The sequence below is a fragment of the Moschus berezovskii genome, chromosome 7 (genome assembly GCF_049115385.1).
Source record: "Moschus berezovskii isolate FMDL1 chromosome 7, NW_MosBer_1.0, whole genome shotgun sequence".
Lineage (NCBI taxonomy): Eukaryota > Metazoa > Chordata > Mammalia > Artiodactyla > Moschidae > Moschus > Moschus berezovskii.
The window spans coordinates 96,933,464-96,949,255 of NC_142466.1; the positions used below are offsets into that span (position 1 = coordinate 96,933,464).

A 15,792-nucleotide genomic window follows, 5' to 3' on the forward strand; every position below is an offset into this window, starting at 1 on the left:
GCCACCCTTGGGGAGACATTAGGATCCTATGAAGGGGTTCATGAAGTCAAAGCTATTTTCATGATAACACTAAGAAGCTATTTGTCTTTCACTCACATTCCCTTCTGAGTGGTGGAATTTGCCAGGGGTTTACATGATGAGTGGAATCTCAGCAGACTAAATTCAGAATGATATAACTGCTTGATATGATATGAGAATCTAACTATTTTCTATTAAGGTAGAGGTTAAAGACCCCCTTCATGGATGACAGCTTTGTTGTGGCAAAGAGTCTTGCATAATTCAATGAGCCATGAACCATGCCATGCAGGGCCACCCAAGATGGACGGGTCATAGTGGAGAGTTCTGACAAAACACAGTCTGCTAAAGGAGAAAATGGCAACCCACTCCAGAATTCATGCCTGGAGAATCTCATCGACAGTATGAAAAGGCAAAAAGATATGACACCAGAAGATGAGCCCATCAAGTCAGAAGGCTTCCAAAATATTACTGGGGAAGAGCAGAGGGCAATTACTAATAGCTTCACTGGTGGCTCAGATGGTAGAAAATCCTCCTACAATGTGGGAAACCTGGACTCTATCCTTGGGTTGGGAAGATCCCCTGGAGGAGAGATGGCAACCCACTCCAGTATTCTTGCCTGGAATATCCCACAGACAGAGAAGCCTGATGGGCTACAGTCCATGGGGTCGCAAAGAGTCAGACACGACTGAGCAACTAATCACACACGGCAAGAAAGAATGAAGTGGCTGGGCCAAAGCAAAAATGATGCTCAGTTGTGGATGTGTCTGGTGGTGAAAGTAAAGTCCGATGATGTAAAGAACAATATTGCATAGGAACCTGGAATATTAGTCCATGAATCAAGGTAAACTGGACATGGTCAGGCAGGAGATAGCAAGAGTAAACATCGACATCTTAGGAATTAATGAACTAAAATAGAAGGGAATGGGTGAATTTAATTCAGATGAACATTTTATCTACTACTATGGGCAAGAATCTCATAGAAAAAATGGAGCAGCCCTCATAGTAAACAAAAGAGTCTGAACTGCAGTACTTGTGTGCAATCTTAAAAATGACAGAATGATCTCAGTTCATTTCCAAGGCAAGACATTCAACATTACAGTTATTCAACTTTATATTCTAACCACTAATGCTGAAGAAGCTTAAGTTGAATGGTTCTGTGAAGACTTACAACACCTTCTATAACACCAAAAAAGATGTCATTTTCACTGTAGTAGACTGAAATAAAAAAGCAGGAAGTCAAAACAAATCAGGAGAAACAGCCGCATTTGGCTTGGACTACAAAATGAAGCAGGGCAAAGGCTATCAGAGTTTTTTCAAGAGAACATGCTGGTCATAGCAAACACATTTTTCCAACAACCAAAGAGATGACTCTACAAATGGACATCACCAGATGGTCAATACTGAAACCAGATTGATTCTGTTCTTTGTTGCCAAAGATGGAGAAGCTCTATACAGTCAGTAAAAACAAGACCTGGAGCTGACTGTGGCTCAGATCATGAGTTCCTTATTGAAAAATTCAGTCTTAAATTGAAGAAAGTAGGGAAAACCACTAGGCCATTCTGGTATGACCTAAATCAAATCCCTTAGGATTGCACAATGGAGGTAATGAATAGATTCAAAGATTAGATCTGTTAGAGTGCCTGAAGAACTACGGAGAGAGGTTTGTAACACTGTACAAGAGGCAGTGACCAAAACCATCCTAAAGAAAAAGAAATACAAGCAGGCACAGTGGTTGTCTGAGGAGGCTTTACAAATACCTGAGAAAAGAAAAGAAGCAAAGGCAAAGGAGAAGGGAGGATACAAGGACAGAAACAGGAAGGACCTAACAGAAGCAGAAGAGACTAAGAAGAGGTGGCAAGAATACCCAGAATGGTACAAAAAAGGTTTAACAACCGCATAACCATGATGGTGTGGTCACTCACCTAGAGTCAGACTCTCTGGAGTGTGAAGGCAAATGGGCTGCAGGAAGCATTACTACTAAGAAAGCTAGTGGAGGTGATGAAATTCCAGCTGAGCTATTTAAAATCCTAAAAGATGATGCTGCGCAAGTGTTTCACTCAATATGTCAACAAATATGGAAAACTCAGCAGTGGCCACAGGACTGGAAAACGTCCGTTTTTATTCCAGTCATAAAAAAGAGCAATGCCAAAGAATGATCAGACTACCATACAATTGGGCTCATTTCACATGCTAGCAAGAGTATGCTCAAAATTCTTCAAGCTAGGCTTCAGCAGTAAGTAAACCAAGAATTTCCAGATGTACAGGCTGGGTTTTAAAAAGGCAGAGGCACCAGAAATCACATTGTCAACATTCATTGGATCATGGAGGAAGCAAGAGAGTTCCAGAAAAAACATCCACTTCTGTTGCACTGACTACATTAAAGCCTTTGACTGGGTGGATCACAAAAACTGTAGAAAATTCTTAAAGTGGTGGGAGTACCAGACAAATTTACCTTCTCCTGAGAAACCTGTGTGCGGGCCAAGAAGCAACAGTTAGAACCAGACATGGAACAATGGTCTGGTTCAAAGTTGGGAATGGAGTACAACAAGGTTGTGTATTGCCACCCTGCTTATTTAACTTATATGCAGAATACATCATGCAAAATACTGGGTTGTATGAATCACAAGTTGGAATCAAGATGGCCAGGAGAAATATCAACAACCTCAGAGATGTAGATGATAACACTCTAATGGCAGAAAGTAAAGAGGAACTAAATGATGGGGGTGAAAGAGGAGAGTGAAAAAGCTGGCTTGAAACTCAATGTTAAAAAAAAAAAACTAAGATCATGGCATTCGGTACCATCACTTCATGGCAAATAGAAGGGGAAAAATTGGAAACAGTGACATTTTATTTTGTTGGGCTCCAAAATCACTGCAAATGGTGACTGCAGCCATGAAATTAAAAGGCACTTGCTCCTTGGAAGAAAAGTTATGACCAACCTAGACAGCATATTAAAAAGTGAGACATTACTTTGCTGACAAAGGTCCATCTAGTTAAAGCTATGACTTTTCCAGTAGTGATGTACGGGTGTGAGGGTTGGACCATAAAGAAGGCTGAGTGCCGAATAACTGATGCTTTGAACTGTGATGTTGGAGAAGGCTCTTGAGAGTCGCTTGGACGGCAAGAAGATCGAATCAGTCAATCCCAAAGGAAATCAGTCCTGGATATTCATTGAAAGGACTGATTCTGAAGCTGAAGCTCCAATATTTTGGCTACCTGATGCAAAGAGCTGACTCATTGGAAAAGACCCTGATGCTGGGAAAGACTGAAGGTAAAAAATTAAAATTAAATTTAAAGAAAAAGTAAAAGGGGGCAGCAGAGGATGAGGTGGTTAGATTGCATCACTGACTCCACGAATGTGAATTTAGCAAACTCTAGAAGATGGTGAAGGACAGAGGAACCTGGGGTACTGCTTTCCATGAGGTTACAAAGAGTCAGACACAACTTAGCAACTAAACAGTAACAACAAACTCATTAAAGACATTTGAAAAATATAGAGTATATGTCCTCTCACTCATTTTTTCCAGTTTTGGAAAATACAGTTAATTCCGTGAAAAGATTTATTATTCTTATTTCTAAATAAATTAATATTTTTCCATTTCTTTGTTTTAATTTCTAAAATAACAAGTATCAATAGCTATAATCTATATAAGCAAAATATCTGTGGAATCCTTGATAATTTTTAAGATTGTAAAAGAATCCTAAGATCAAAAATTCTTTAGTACTGCTGGTGGTGGTTTAGTCACTAAGTCGTGTCCAACTCTTGCGATCCCATGGACTGTAGCCTGCCAGGCTCCTCTATCCATGGGATTCTCCATGTGAGAATACTGGAGTGGGTGGCCATTTTCTTCTCCAGAGGATCTTCCTGACCCAAGAAATGAATCCAGGTCTCCTGCATTGCAGGCAGATCCTTTACTGACTGAGCTATGAGTCCTGCCATTCTAGTACAATTAGTAACACATTTATTTTGGTGGGCTTATTTTATTTTGATCTTTATGATATAATCTACTTGGGGCTAGTATGGGGGCTAAGTCACTGTCTAGGCTGGACTACATTTCCCAGGGCTCCCTGTTCTAGTCAGGGGAAGGCACAGAGAGGTTCTTCTGCAGTATCTTGAGGACAGAAGTAGAAAGCCAACCATCTGTAGCTCACTTACATCCCTCACCTATTGACTCACTTCACTGGCCTGAGACTGACTCACCTTTCCCTAAATCCCCCTTCAGTTTCTCTGACTTCTGAGCTAACAGTTTATGGTTAGTTCATTGATAAAAGGTCCTGGTTTCTGTATAACTTGTGTACCACCATAGTCAGAGGCAACAAGAATGGACTCGTGTTTTAGTCTGCTCTTGTCGGCTCCAGCTTCTGTTTGTCTTCTCTCATGTTGCATCTACGTTTCCCCCTGGCTGCATTCCCTGTGAACTCCAAGATCTAGCAGCAGACATAAAGACTAGGGCCATACCCAGCTCCTACGACTGCATGAGGTCAAGTCCCTATTAAATAAATACATTTTTTTTCTCCTTATATTATACCAAGGCAATTACTGGGATCGAATGAAAGGTAGGTACACTGGTCATAGCAAACACCCTCTTCCAACAACACAAGAGAAGACTCTACACATGGACCTCACCAGATGGTCAACACCGAAATCAGATTGATTGTATTCTTTGCAGCCAAAGATGGAGAAGCTCTATACAGTCAGCAAAAAAAAAGACCGGGAGCTGAATATGGCTCAGATCATGAACTCCTTACTGCCAAATTCAGATGTAAATTGAAGAAAGTAGGGAAAACCACTAGACCATTCAGGTATGACCGAAATCAAATCCCTTACGATTATACAATGGAAGTGAGGAATAGACTTAAGGGACTGGATCTGATTGACAGAGTGCCTGAAGAACTATGGACAGAGGCTCGTGACATTGCTTAGGAGGCAGTGATCAAGACCATCCCAAGAAAAGGAAATGCAAAAAGGCAAAATGGTTGTCTGAAGAGGCCTTAAAAATAGCTGTGAAAAGAAGAGATGAAAATGGCTAAGGAGAAAAGGAAAGATATACTCACTTGAATGCAGAGTTCCAAAGAATAGCAAGTAGAGACAAGAAAGCCTTCCTCAGTGATCAGAGAAAGAAACAGAGGAAAGCCTAGAATAGGAAAGACTAGAGATCTCTTCATGAAAATTAGAGATACCAAGGGAACATTTCATGCAAAGATGGGCACAATAAAGGACAGAAAGGGTATGGACCTAACAGAAGAAGAATATATTAAGAAGAGGTGGCAAGAATACACAGAACTATACAAAAAAGAACTTCATGACCCAGATAATCATGATGGTGTGATCACTCACCTAGAGCCAGTCATCCCGGAATGCAAAGTCAAGTGGGCCTTAGGAAGCATCACTATGAGCAAAGCTAGAGGAGGTGATGTAATTGCAGTTGAGCTATTTCAAATCCTAAAAGATGATGCTGTGAAAGTGTTGCACTCTATATGCCAACAAATTTGGAAAACTCAGCAGTGGCCACGGGACCAGAAAAGGTCAGTTTTCATTCCAACCCCAAAGAAAGGCAATGCCAAAGAATGCTCAAACTACCACACAATTGCACTCATCTCACATTCTAGTAAGTTCAGTTCAATTCAGTCATTCAGTCGTGTCCGACTCTTTGCGACCCCATGAATCACAGCACGCCAGGCCTCCCTGTCCATCACCAACTCCCGGAGTTCACTCAAACTCATGTCCATCGAGTTGGTGATGCCATACAGCCATCTCATTCTCTGTCGTCCCCTTCTCCTCCCGCCCCCAATTTTTCCCAGCATCAGAGTCTTTTCCAGTGAGTCAACTCGATGCATGAGGTGGCCAAAGTATTGGAGTTTAAGCTTTAGCATCAGTCCTTCCAATGAACATCCAGGATCGATCTCCTTCAGAATGGACTGGTTGGATCTCCTTGCAGTCCAAGGGACTCTCAAGAGTCTTCTCCAGCACCACAGTTCAAAAGCATCAATTCTTCGGCCATCAGCTTTCTTCATAGTCCAACTCTCACATCTATACATGACCACTGGAAAAACCATAGCCTTCACTAGACGGACGTTTGTTGGCAAAGTAATGTCTCTGCTCTTTAATATACTATCTAAGTTGGTCATAACTTTCCTTCCAAGGAGTAAGCGTCTTTTAATTTCATGGCTGCAATCAACATCTGCAGTGATTTTGGAGCCCCCCAAAATAAAGTCTGACACTGTTTCCACTGTTTCCCCATCTATTTCCCATGAAGTGATGGGACCAGATGCCATGATCTTCGTTTTCTGAATGTGGAACTTCAAGCCAACCTTTTCACTCTCCTCTTTCACTTTCATCAAGAGGCTTTTGAGTTCCTCTTCACTTTCTGCCATAAGGGTAGTGTCATCTGCATATCTGAGGTTATTGATATTTCTCCCGGCAATCTTGATTCCAGCTTGTGCTTCTTCCAGCCCAGCGTGCCTCATGATGTTACATTCGAGTAAAGTTATGCTCAAAATTCTCCAAGCCAGGCTTCAACAGTATATGAACGATGAACTTCCAGATGTTCAAGCTGGATTTAGAAAAGACAGAGGAACCAGAGATCAAATTGCCAACATCCATTGGATAATCAAAAAAACAAGAGAGTTCCAGAAAATCATCTACTTCTGCTTTATTGACTACACCAAAGCCTTTGACTGTGGATCACAACAAACTGTGGAAAATTCTTTAAGAGATGGAAATACCAGATGACCTGACCTGCCTCCTGAGAAATATGTATGCAGGTTAAGAAGCAACAGTTAGAACTGGACATGGAACAACAGACTGATTCCAAATAGAGAAAGGAGTACATCAAGGCCGTGTATTGTCATCCTGCTTATTTAACTTATATGCAGAGTACATCATAAGAAAACCTGGACTGGATGAAGCACAAGCTGGAATCAAGATTGATGGGAGAGATATCACTAACCTCTGATATGCAGATGACACCACACTTTATGGTAGAAAGCAAAGAAGAACTAAAGAGCCTCTTGATGAAAGTGAAAGAAGAGAGTGAAAAAGTTGGCTTAAAGCTCAACATTCAGAAAACTAAGATCATGGCATCTGGTCCCATCACTTCTTGGGAAATAGATGAGGAAGCAACAGAAACAGGGGCAGACTTTATTTTTTGGGCTCCAAAATCACCGCAGATGGTGACTGCAGCCATGAAATTAAAAGACGCTTACTCCTTGGAAGGAAAGTTATGACCAACTTAGATAGTATATTAAAGAGCAGATACATTACTTTGCCAACAAAGGTCTATCTAGTCAAAGCTATGGTTTTTCCAGTGATCATGTATGGATGTGAGAGTTGGACTATAAAGAAAGCTGAGCACCAAAGAATTGATGCTTTTGAACTCTGGTGCTGGAGAAGACTCTTGAGAGTCTCTTGGACTGAAAGGAGATCCAACCAGTCCATGATAAAGGAAATCTACCCTGAATATTCATTGGAAGGACTGATGTTGAAGCTGAAACTCCAATACTTTGGCCACCTGATGCGAAGAATTGACTCATTTGAAAAAACCCTGATGCTGGGAAAGACTGAAGGCATGAGGAGAAGGGGACGACAGAGGATGAGATGGTTGGATGGCATCACCAACTCAGTGGACGTGAATTTGGGTAAACTCTGGGAGCTGGTGATGGACAGGGAGGACTGGTGTGCTGCAGTCCATGTGGTCGCAAAGAGTCGGACACGACCTAGCAACTGAACTGAACTGAACTGAACTGATGAAAGGTGGGGAAAGAAGAACATGTTCAGGGACAGGGAGTCAAGGATGATAGTTGTAGTAAAAGACATAGTGACCATCTCCCCCCACAGTGAGATTTGTCCTTTCACATTTTAGCTTCTGAGGTCTTCTATCACCATGACAGGATCCAATAACCAAAAAGTCACATGCAGAAGTGCATCCATGAAGAGAAGTGAAGGCAGAGCCCGAGAGAAACAATGCCTCAGGTTGTCACACTTGGAAACACATTTGCTGGCAGATCATGAAAGCTGGTGAAAAGATATGTGTGCTTAGTTTCTCAGTCATGTCCGACTCTTTGTAGCCCTTTGGACTGTAGCCCATTCAGGCTCCTCCATTCACGGGATTTTTCAGGCAAGAATGCTGGAGTGGTTTGCCACTTCCTTCTCCAGGGGATTTTCCCAACCCAGGGATTGAATCTGCATCTCCTGTGTCTCCTACATAGCAGGCAGAGTCTTTACCTGCTAAGCCATCAGGTAAGCTCTGAAAGCGAAAAGATAACACTAGGTGTCATTCAGGTCATTTGTGCAGGACAGACAGCCGAGGCTGGGAGTAAGCTGTTAGCGTACATGTGTATATTCTGCTTTCTGGCCACTCCTCCTTTCCCTTTTTTTTTTTTTTTTTTAAGTATTTGTTGAATTAAGCACCCACCATGTGAGTAACCCTGAAGGGAGTGATTGTGAGAGAGGTTGTGGGGACCTGATTGCTAGGATGAATTTTTAACCATCCTGAAGATTTTACGTTGTGTTCTTTCCAAAGGTGGTAGTGAGGCTGATAGGGAAGTTTAAGCCAGATTACCCAAATCTCTCTGATATTTTGATAAACATTATAGTTCTAAGAAGGTCTTTCTTTCCAGACAGATTACACAAACCCTTCTGGGCATGTAGAGAAATATCAGTAAAATGAGTCATCATTAATGCTTGTCATCGTCAGAATAACCATGGCCAATAATCCTATAAGGGATGGAATGTTACATGGTATGGTGGAGCAGAGGGACATTTTGCAAAAAGATAGTAAATTTTGTCCTAAAATTCTATAAATCCAAATACAACTGTGAATGTATTTTCATAGCAGCTTGAGTTTCCCTCCAGGAATCAGCAAGGGATGATCCTCCTGCTTTATCTTAAAAGAAACTGAATACTGAGATGAATTCACTGCTTTCTGAAAAAGACATGAAAAACCCAGGTGGCAGCTTGTGGGTCTATCGATGTTCTGCCGTGACTCCTCTCCAGATCTATATTTAGTGTGATCTGATTGAGTGAGATCACACGCTCAGAATAAACTAAGCCCAGAATATCAGCTATGATTTACTTCCAGAGGCAGTAATAAATCTCCCTCTTGAAATTGTGTTTGTTTGCTGCTGGCTAGGTTCCTGCTCCACTTGTATTATGCCTCAAAGCTATAAATATATAAAATTTTAAATGGACAAGAGATCTGTCTGATAGATATTTGCCCCACTGATTGCATCCTGTAGGCACAGATTAATCTCTTTAAAATATTATTATTTATGATCATTTCTTCAGGGATCCATCTATACAGTTAAAAAAAAAATTCCAACTTCTGGTAATCACCTACCTCACAGTGGATTTCCTACTAAGTGAAATAAAGTCTGAATTTCTCTCAGCTACTGAAAATAGCAATTTCACCACAACAGCAGGAAAATAACCCTAGTAGGCAAAGATGTTTGAGCCACATTAGATTTGGAAACATAGTGCCTTGGTCTTGGGATTAGGTCACAGAAAGTTAGCTCCCTATCCATTTATGGTGACTGAATTTGAGCTGGGTGGAGTTTGTGGGCACATCTTAGAGGAGACATGGTGGATATTTGCATTCCAGTGATCATAGCCTGACATATCCCAGGTGAGGCTGTGTGGTGCCTTTCTGAAGACAATACAGGGTCCTTTGCTGCCTGGGTGAGCAATTTCACCTCATAATTCAGGAAAGGCAAAATAGGAGATGGCCATGTCGAGCCTGGATTGGATGCAGCCAAGTCATTTCACTGGGCTCCTGGGGTTGAAGTTTTATGCCTACTCAAAATCAGGCAGCTGTTTCTTCCCAGGCAGACCTGCAGACTCCACATTCACCTTGAGTACTCTCACTCCCACTCCAGAATGAAGAGAAAAGTCAATCAAACAAAACCAGTCCAGAATTAACACACGTAAAAGAATTAGCAGAAAAGAACATTAAAATAGCTAATACAAATATTTTCCTTCTATTTTCAAAGTTGAGACTTGAAAAAATATATTTTAAAAGCACTCAAGTTTTTTGACAGGAAAACTATAATTTCTGAGAGAAAAAATAAACTAGATGAAATTAACAAAAGATTAGGCATTGCAGAGGAAAAGATTAGATTTTAAAGAAAGACACAGCAATAGAAACTATCCAAACTCAAACTGTGAAAAAAATAATTTTAAAAAATGAAATCAGAAAGTATCAGGAAGTTGTGATACATTTAATTGAAGGCCCTGAAGAAGACATGACTGGGGTACAGAAAAAAATGTTTGAAGAAATGGTGGACATTTTTTTTTTTCAAACAATGAAAATCCTCAGATGCTTAGAGATGCAATGAAATCCAAGCACAAGAAACATGAAGAAAATTAAACCAAGATACATCATAATTAAACTACTTGAAACTAGTGACAAGAATGAAACCTTAAGTCAGAAGGGAAAAACAACATGTACAGAGGGAAAAGGTAAGTATAAAAGCAAATTTATCACCAAAACCTATGCAGATAACATCACAGTAAAATAATATCATGGAAGCATTGAAAGGGGAAAATATCTGTTAATCTAGAACTCAACATCCATCAAAAATGTCTTTAATTTGATTTTTGGGAAGACCTTTGTTATGGTTGTGGGCTCTCCACCTCTGCTGGATCAGGAAGCTGGGGACACACCCTCAGACTCCACAACTGGTACCTAATGGTAGCCCCTTCACTGCCCATGATAGATTCCTGTGGCCTTTTAAATTATTGAACAATGATGAAAATGGATGCAAAGCGACTTTTCTACTGAAGCTGAAGATTCTTATTACCTTCCATTAACTCAATTTAGTCTTCAGGAATAGGCAGAACTAGCGAAACACAGAAAACTGAAAATAAGAAAACCCCGCTTTGGAACTTTCTCCATGACTGTTCTTAAGCCCTGCCTTTCTACTTGTTTTAATTTTGCTGTGAATTTATAAATAGTGAAGACCAAAGAAATAGTAGAAACATTTGGGAGCTTTATACCAAGAAATTTGCCTTGAAAGCTGCTATTCTTAGAGGGAAATCATATCAAGTTCCTATCTGGTTTTTTTTTTTTAACAAGGTTTCTTATGTCCTTAGATTTTGAAGGATAAGACAAATACAAACTCATACCTGCAAACTATTTTTAGCAGCCATGTAAGAATAATGAGATTTGTAAATTAAGGGCTTTGTAATGTGAATGGATTTTTGCTACTAGAGTTGACTACTCAGAAGGTCTTTTATAACTCTTCAATGTTTTGTTTTTGATCTATCACTTCAATGACATTATTTGACCAAACAGAAGTCATTCTGTCTTCCTAAACTATGACCTTGTTATGAACAGTATTTGCATTCACTGTGCAAATGTCCACATATTATCTATTTGAGCAACATCATGGTGCCATCACTCAAGGAAGTTGAATGAGCTGAACATTGATGTAGCTCTTTCCGCTTCCCCCCATTTTTTAAATGTAACAAATACTTTTTATGCTCCCCTCTCTCTCCCCTTTTCCCTTCCACTCTGGGAAACATGTCAGGAACTAGATAGTTTAAGAGGAGCAGTTGAGGGGACTGAGAGATTTACGCACACAGAGCCTGGCGCTTCTTTGTGCTTCATTGTAAGGCATTCTGCTGGCCAGCCTAATTAAGTACCCTCTTAACAAGAGAACCTCATGGAAATCCAGCTGGCAACTCAAAGAAGTTCAGGAAGAAGGACCACAGAGATTATACTCTGGGATCCTGGCCATGAGGTCGGAGGCCTCACCTTGTTGAAAAGAGACACTGGATTTAAATGGTGCAGCATGACTTTGTTCCTTCTTGGCTAAATTTCTCAACACCACAATCAGCTAAGTCACCTACAGCAACTTTCGAAAAACATGGAGAGCACATACCCCAAGGAGATGGTAGACTTGGAGTAAGCTGTCGTAGACATAATTCCTCTGATGGCTTATCAACAATGGACCTCTTTGAATGACAGGAGATTCTTGGCACCAGCCCTCCCTGTTCTGCCATGATTCTGTGGACTCTGGTGTCTCTAAGGGAGCATATGCCGGAATCACAGGGAACCTATCCGGTTGGCATGGCTCTTCACAAGGTCATGATGGTATGAGCCAGCATAGTGGGCATGGCACAGGAAATCACTGCCACTGGAATGGCAACTTCTACCCCCAGAAAGGCTGTGCCTTTCAGGAAAAGCCACCTACAGATATTAGGGAAGAAAAGAAAGAAGATAAGGTGGAAAAGTTGCAATTTGAAGAGGAAGACTTCCCTTCTTTGAATCCAGAAGCTGGCAAACAGAATCAGCCATGCAGATCTATTGGGACCCCTTCTGGAGTGTGAGAAAACCCACCTACTGCCAAGCAGCCCTCCAAAATGCTGCTGCTAAGTGACTTCAGTCGTGTCCGACTCTGTGCGACCCCATAGACAGAAGCCCACCAGGCTCCCCCGTCCCTGGGATTCTCCAGGCAAGAACACTGGAGTGGGTTGCCATTTCCTTCTCCAATGTGTGAAAGTGAAGTCGCTCAGTCGTGTCCGACCCTTAGCGACCCCACGGACTGCAGCCTACCAGGCTCCTCCACCCATGGGATTTTCTAGGCAATAGTACTGGAGTGGCTTGCCATTGCCTTCTCCGCTCCAAAATGCTAGTAGTCATCAAAGAAGTTTCCAAAGAAGATCCTGCTGCTGCCTTCTCTGCTGCATCCACCAGGATCTCATCATGCAAATGGAAACAAATTGTCAACCATGGTTCCAAGAATCTATGAGAACCTGATTCCTAAGCCTGTACCACCTCCATCCAAGGCCAGAGCATGGAAAGCTAACAGAGTGGAACACAAATCAGGATCCCTTTCCTCTAGCCAAGAGTCTGCTTTTACCAGTCCAATCTGTTATCAAACCAGCAGTACTGGCTGGTGGTGTCGTTTTAAGCTCTCCCAAAGAGGGCCCCGCCAGCACCACTCCTCCGATTGAGATCAGCTCCTCTCGTCTGACCAAGTTGACCCGCCACACTACTGACAGGAAGACCGAGTCCCTGAAGACTCTGAGGGACGACCGGAAGGGGGACTTCTCAGGGAGCAGAGAGTGTGGGAAGTTGGAAGATTCGGAGGACAATGAGAGCAAGGCTGTCATCAGAATGGTCTTGCTCTCCCTGTAGAAGAGGAAGGGAGGTCCCCTCTCACTCTTTGGAAGCAGAGCACAGGTTACTGAAAGCAATGGGATGGCAGGAGTATCCTGAAAATGATGAAAATTGCCTTCCCCTCACAGAGGATGAGCGCAGAGAGTTCCACATGAAGACAGAGCAGCTGATAAGAAATGACTTGGGGAAGAATGGCTTCTTGCAGAGTCGCAGTTCCAACCTATTCTCCCCTTGGAGGAGCCCTTGCAGAGCAGAGCTTGAACACTCAGGCACGGAGACGAGTAGCAGTGAGATATCTGATGACAATGCCTGGGAGTAGGCATATAAATGCTCACAGTTAAATCTGACCCAGTAAACTCAGCTTGTGTGTTTAGGGATTATACCGAAGAAATCGTTCTTTTCTTTTTCCTTTTCTTATGTTATTGTTGAATACTTCATGCACAGGAGAAATAATCATATCCCAAAGAGAGAGCAAGCAATTGGCTTGTTTAGCTTTGTTGTTGTTCTTCCCTGTTATCTGCTTAATAGAGAGAACTTTGTGTGGTGGGAAACATTTTTAAACACACACACACATACACACAGTATACACGGGGCAATGCACAGGTGGGAGCTGGCAGTGCAGACAGGAAGAGACACTGGTCTGCAGCAACGGCTTCTACTGCCAGCCCCGTGCTCAAGCAATCATTGTCAGTGACCAAGTGACTATTGAAGTTACAATTGTATTAAATTAATGCTAATACTTTGTATATTTTATTTTATTTCTGGCTGCTCAGGTAAGGTTAGCCCTTAACCAAGCATATGTGGTTTTTTCCCTTTATTTTTTTCCCCTGGGTACAGCTGTAAAATATGTGGATATAGGAAGTGTTGTGTTATTCTTGAAGCCTTGATATTCAGGGTGGATTGTAAAATACAAATTTTTGTGAGATTTCAAAGATTAAGATTACTTTGATAACATTATTTACAGATTTAAAAGACGTGGTTATCACAGGTCTGTTGAGGGGGGAAACTACTTCATAAAATAACTAACTTGGAATAAATATTTTGCATCGGTTTGGGGAAAAAAAGCTTTAATTTTAAAAAGCAAAATTCAATGTATTTCAAACTTACAAAGGTTCAAAGAATTTCTTATAAGTAGACCTCGAACCCAGGTCTCCCATATTGCAGGTGGATTCTTTACCATCTGAGCCACCAGGGAAGCCCACAGGTAGACTCATACATCAAGAAATGTTAAGGGGTATCTCTGCAAGCAGATAGGTGATTAAATCAGATGAAAATAGGATATAGGGAGAAAGCACCAGAAATTGTGTCTACATGAGTGAAAACTGTCATGTCTCATGAGTGTCTACATGAGAAGAAAAAGGTTTCTTCTTATTGTTTCAACGCTTTTAAAAGATATTTGCTTCTAGAAAAATAAAAACTATAGATTTTGAGATTTGTAGTAAGCATTAGAAACTGTATGGTGACAAATCTATAAAGCTTAGGAGAGGAGGAATAAAAGCATACTACTGTGGCTTTCTGATATTATACATGCTTGAAAGTAGACCATGACAAGTACACCAGAAACCCAAAGTAACCACTAAAATAACAAAATTCTAGTTTAATTATCCAACTAAAAGAAAAGACATAAATTGCCAGTATTCAAAGATGAGAGAAGTGACATCACAGATTCCACATATATTAAAAAGAATTATAAGGGAAAACTGTGAACAACTTTCCATTAATAAATTTGATAACTGAAATGGACAAATTCCTTAAAATTCACAAGCTGCCAAAGTTCATTTAAGAAGAAAGAGATAACCTGATAGAAATAAAATCAATAAAATCAATATAGTCAATATAACACTCAGTATTCTGAGTAGTTTCAGAGATTTAGATCCTCTGGAGTTTACTCAGAATTATATAATGTGATGACTGGCTTTGGCATTAGCTTACTGTTTAATTTAAATCTTGAAAGCAGTCCCACTGTCATGAAAGTTGGTCAAGGCACTTCCACGTGAAGAAATTCAATTGGTGGTTAAAACCATTCCCACAAAGGAAACTCCAGAAAATTAAACACAAAGGAGTATATCCTAACCTATTCTATCAGGCCAGCTACCCTAATTCCAAAGCCAGATAAGAATATTACAAGAAATAAAACTAAAAATCAATAGTCTGCATTAATATAATGCAAAAATTCTAAATAAAATTTTAGCAGATCAGGAAATTCCCTGGTGGCCCAATGGCTAAGAATCTGCCTTGCAATGCAGGGGATGAGAATTTGATTCCCGGTTGAGAAGCTATGAGCCCACATGTCACAGAGCAACTAAGCTCATGAACTGCAACTACTGAGTCCAGGATGCTCCAGAACCTGTGCACCACAATTGGAGAATCCGTGTGTCTCAACAAAAGATCCCGCATGGCACAAAAAAGATTTAAAGTGCTGCAACTAAGATCCAGTGTAGCCAAATAAATAAATAATTTTCTTTTTAAATGTAGCAAATCAAAGTCAATCATGTATGAAAGGGAAAATACATTATATCAATTTGGGTTTGCAAGGAATGCAAGGTTGGTTTAACATTTTAAAAATTAATGCAAATTAACATAGTTATAAATTTTTAAATGTAAAAGATTAAATATAAAAAACTAAATAATTACTTCCACAGATACAGAGAAA

The 15,792-nt window shown here is 40.7% G+C and overlaps 1 pseudogene; it reads left to right on the forward strand.

Annotated features, from left to right (window-relative positions):
* Positions 1 to 11,798: 11,798 nt before the first annotated feature.
* On the forward strand, positions 11,799 to 13,458 carry LOC129557472 (vasculin-like protein 1; annotated as a pseudogene).
* Positions 13,459 to 15,792: the final 2,334 nt, after the last annotated feature.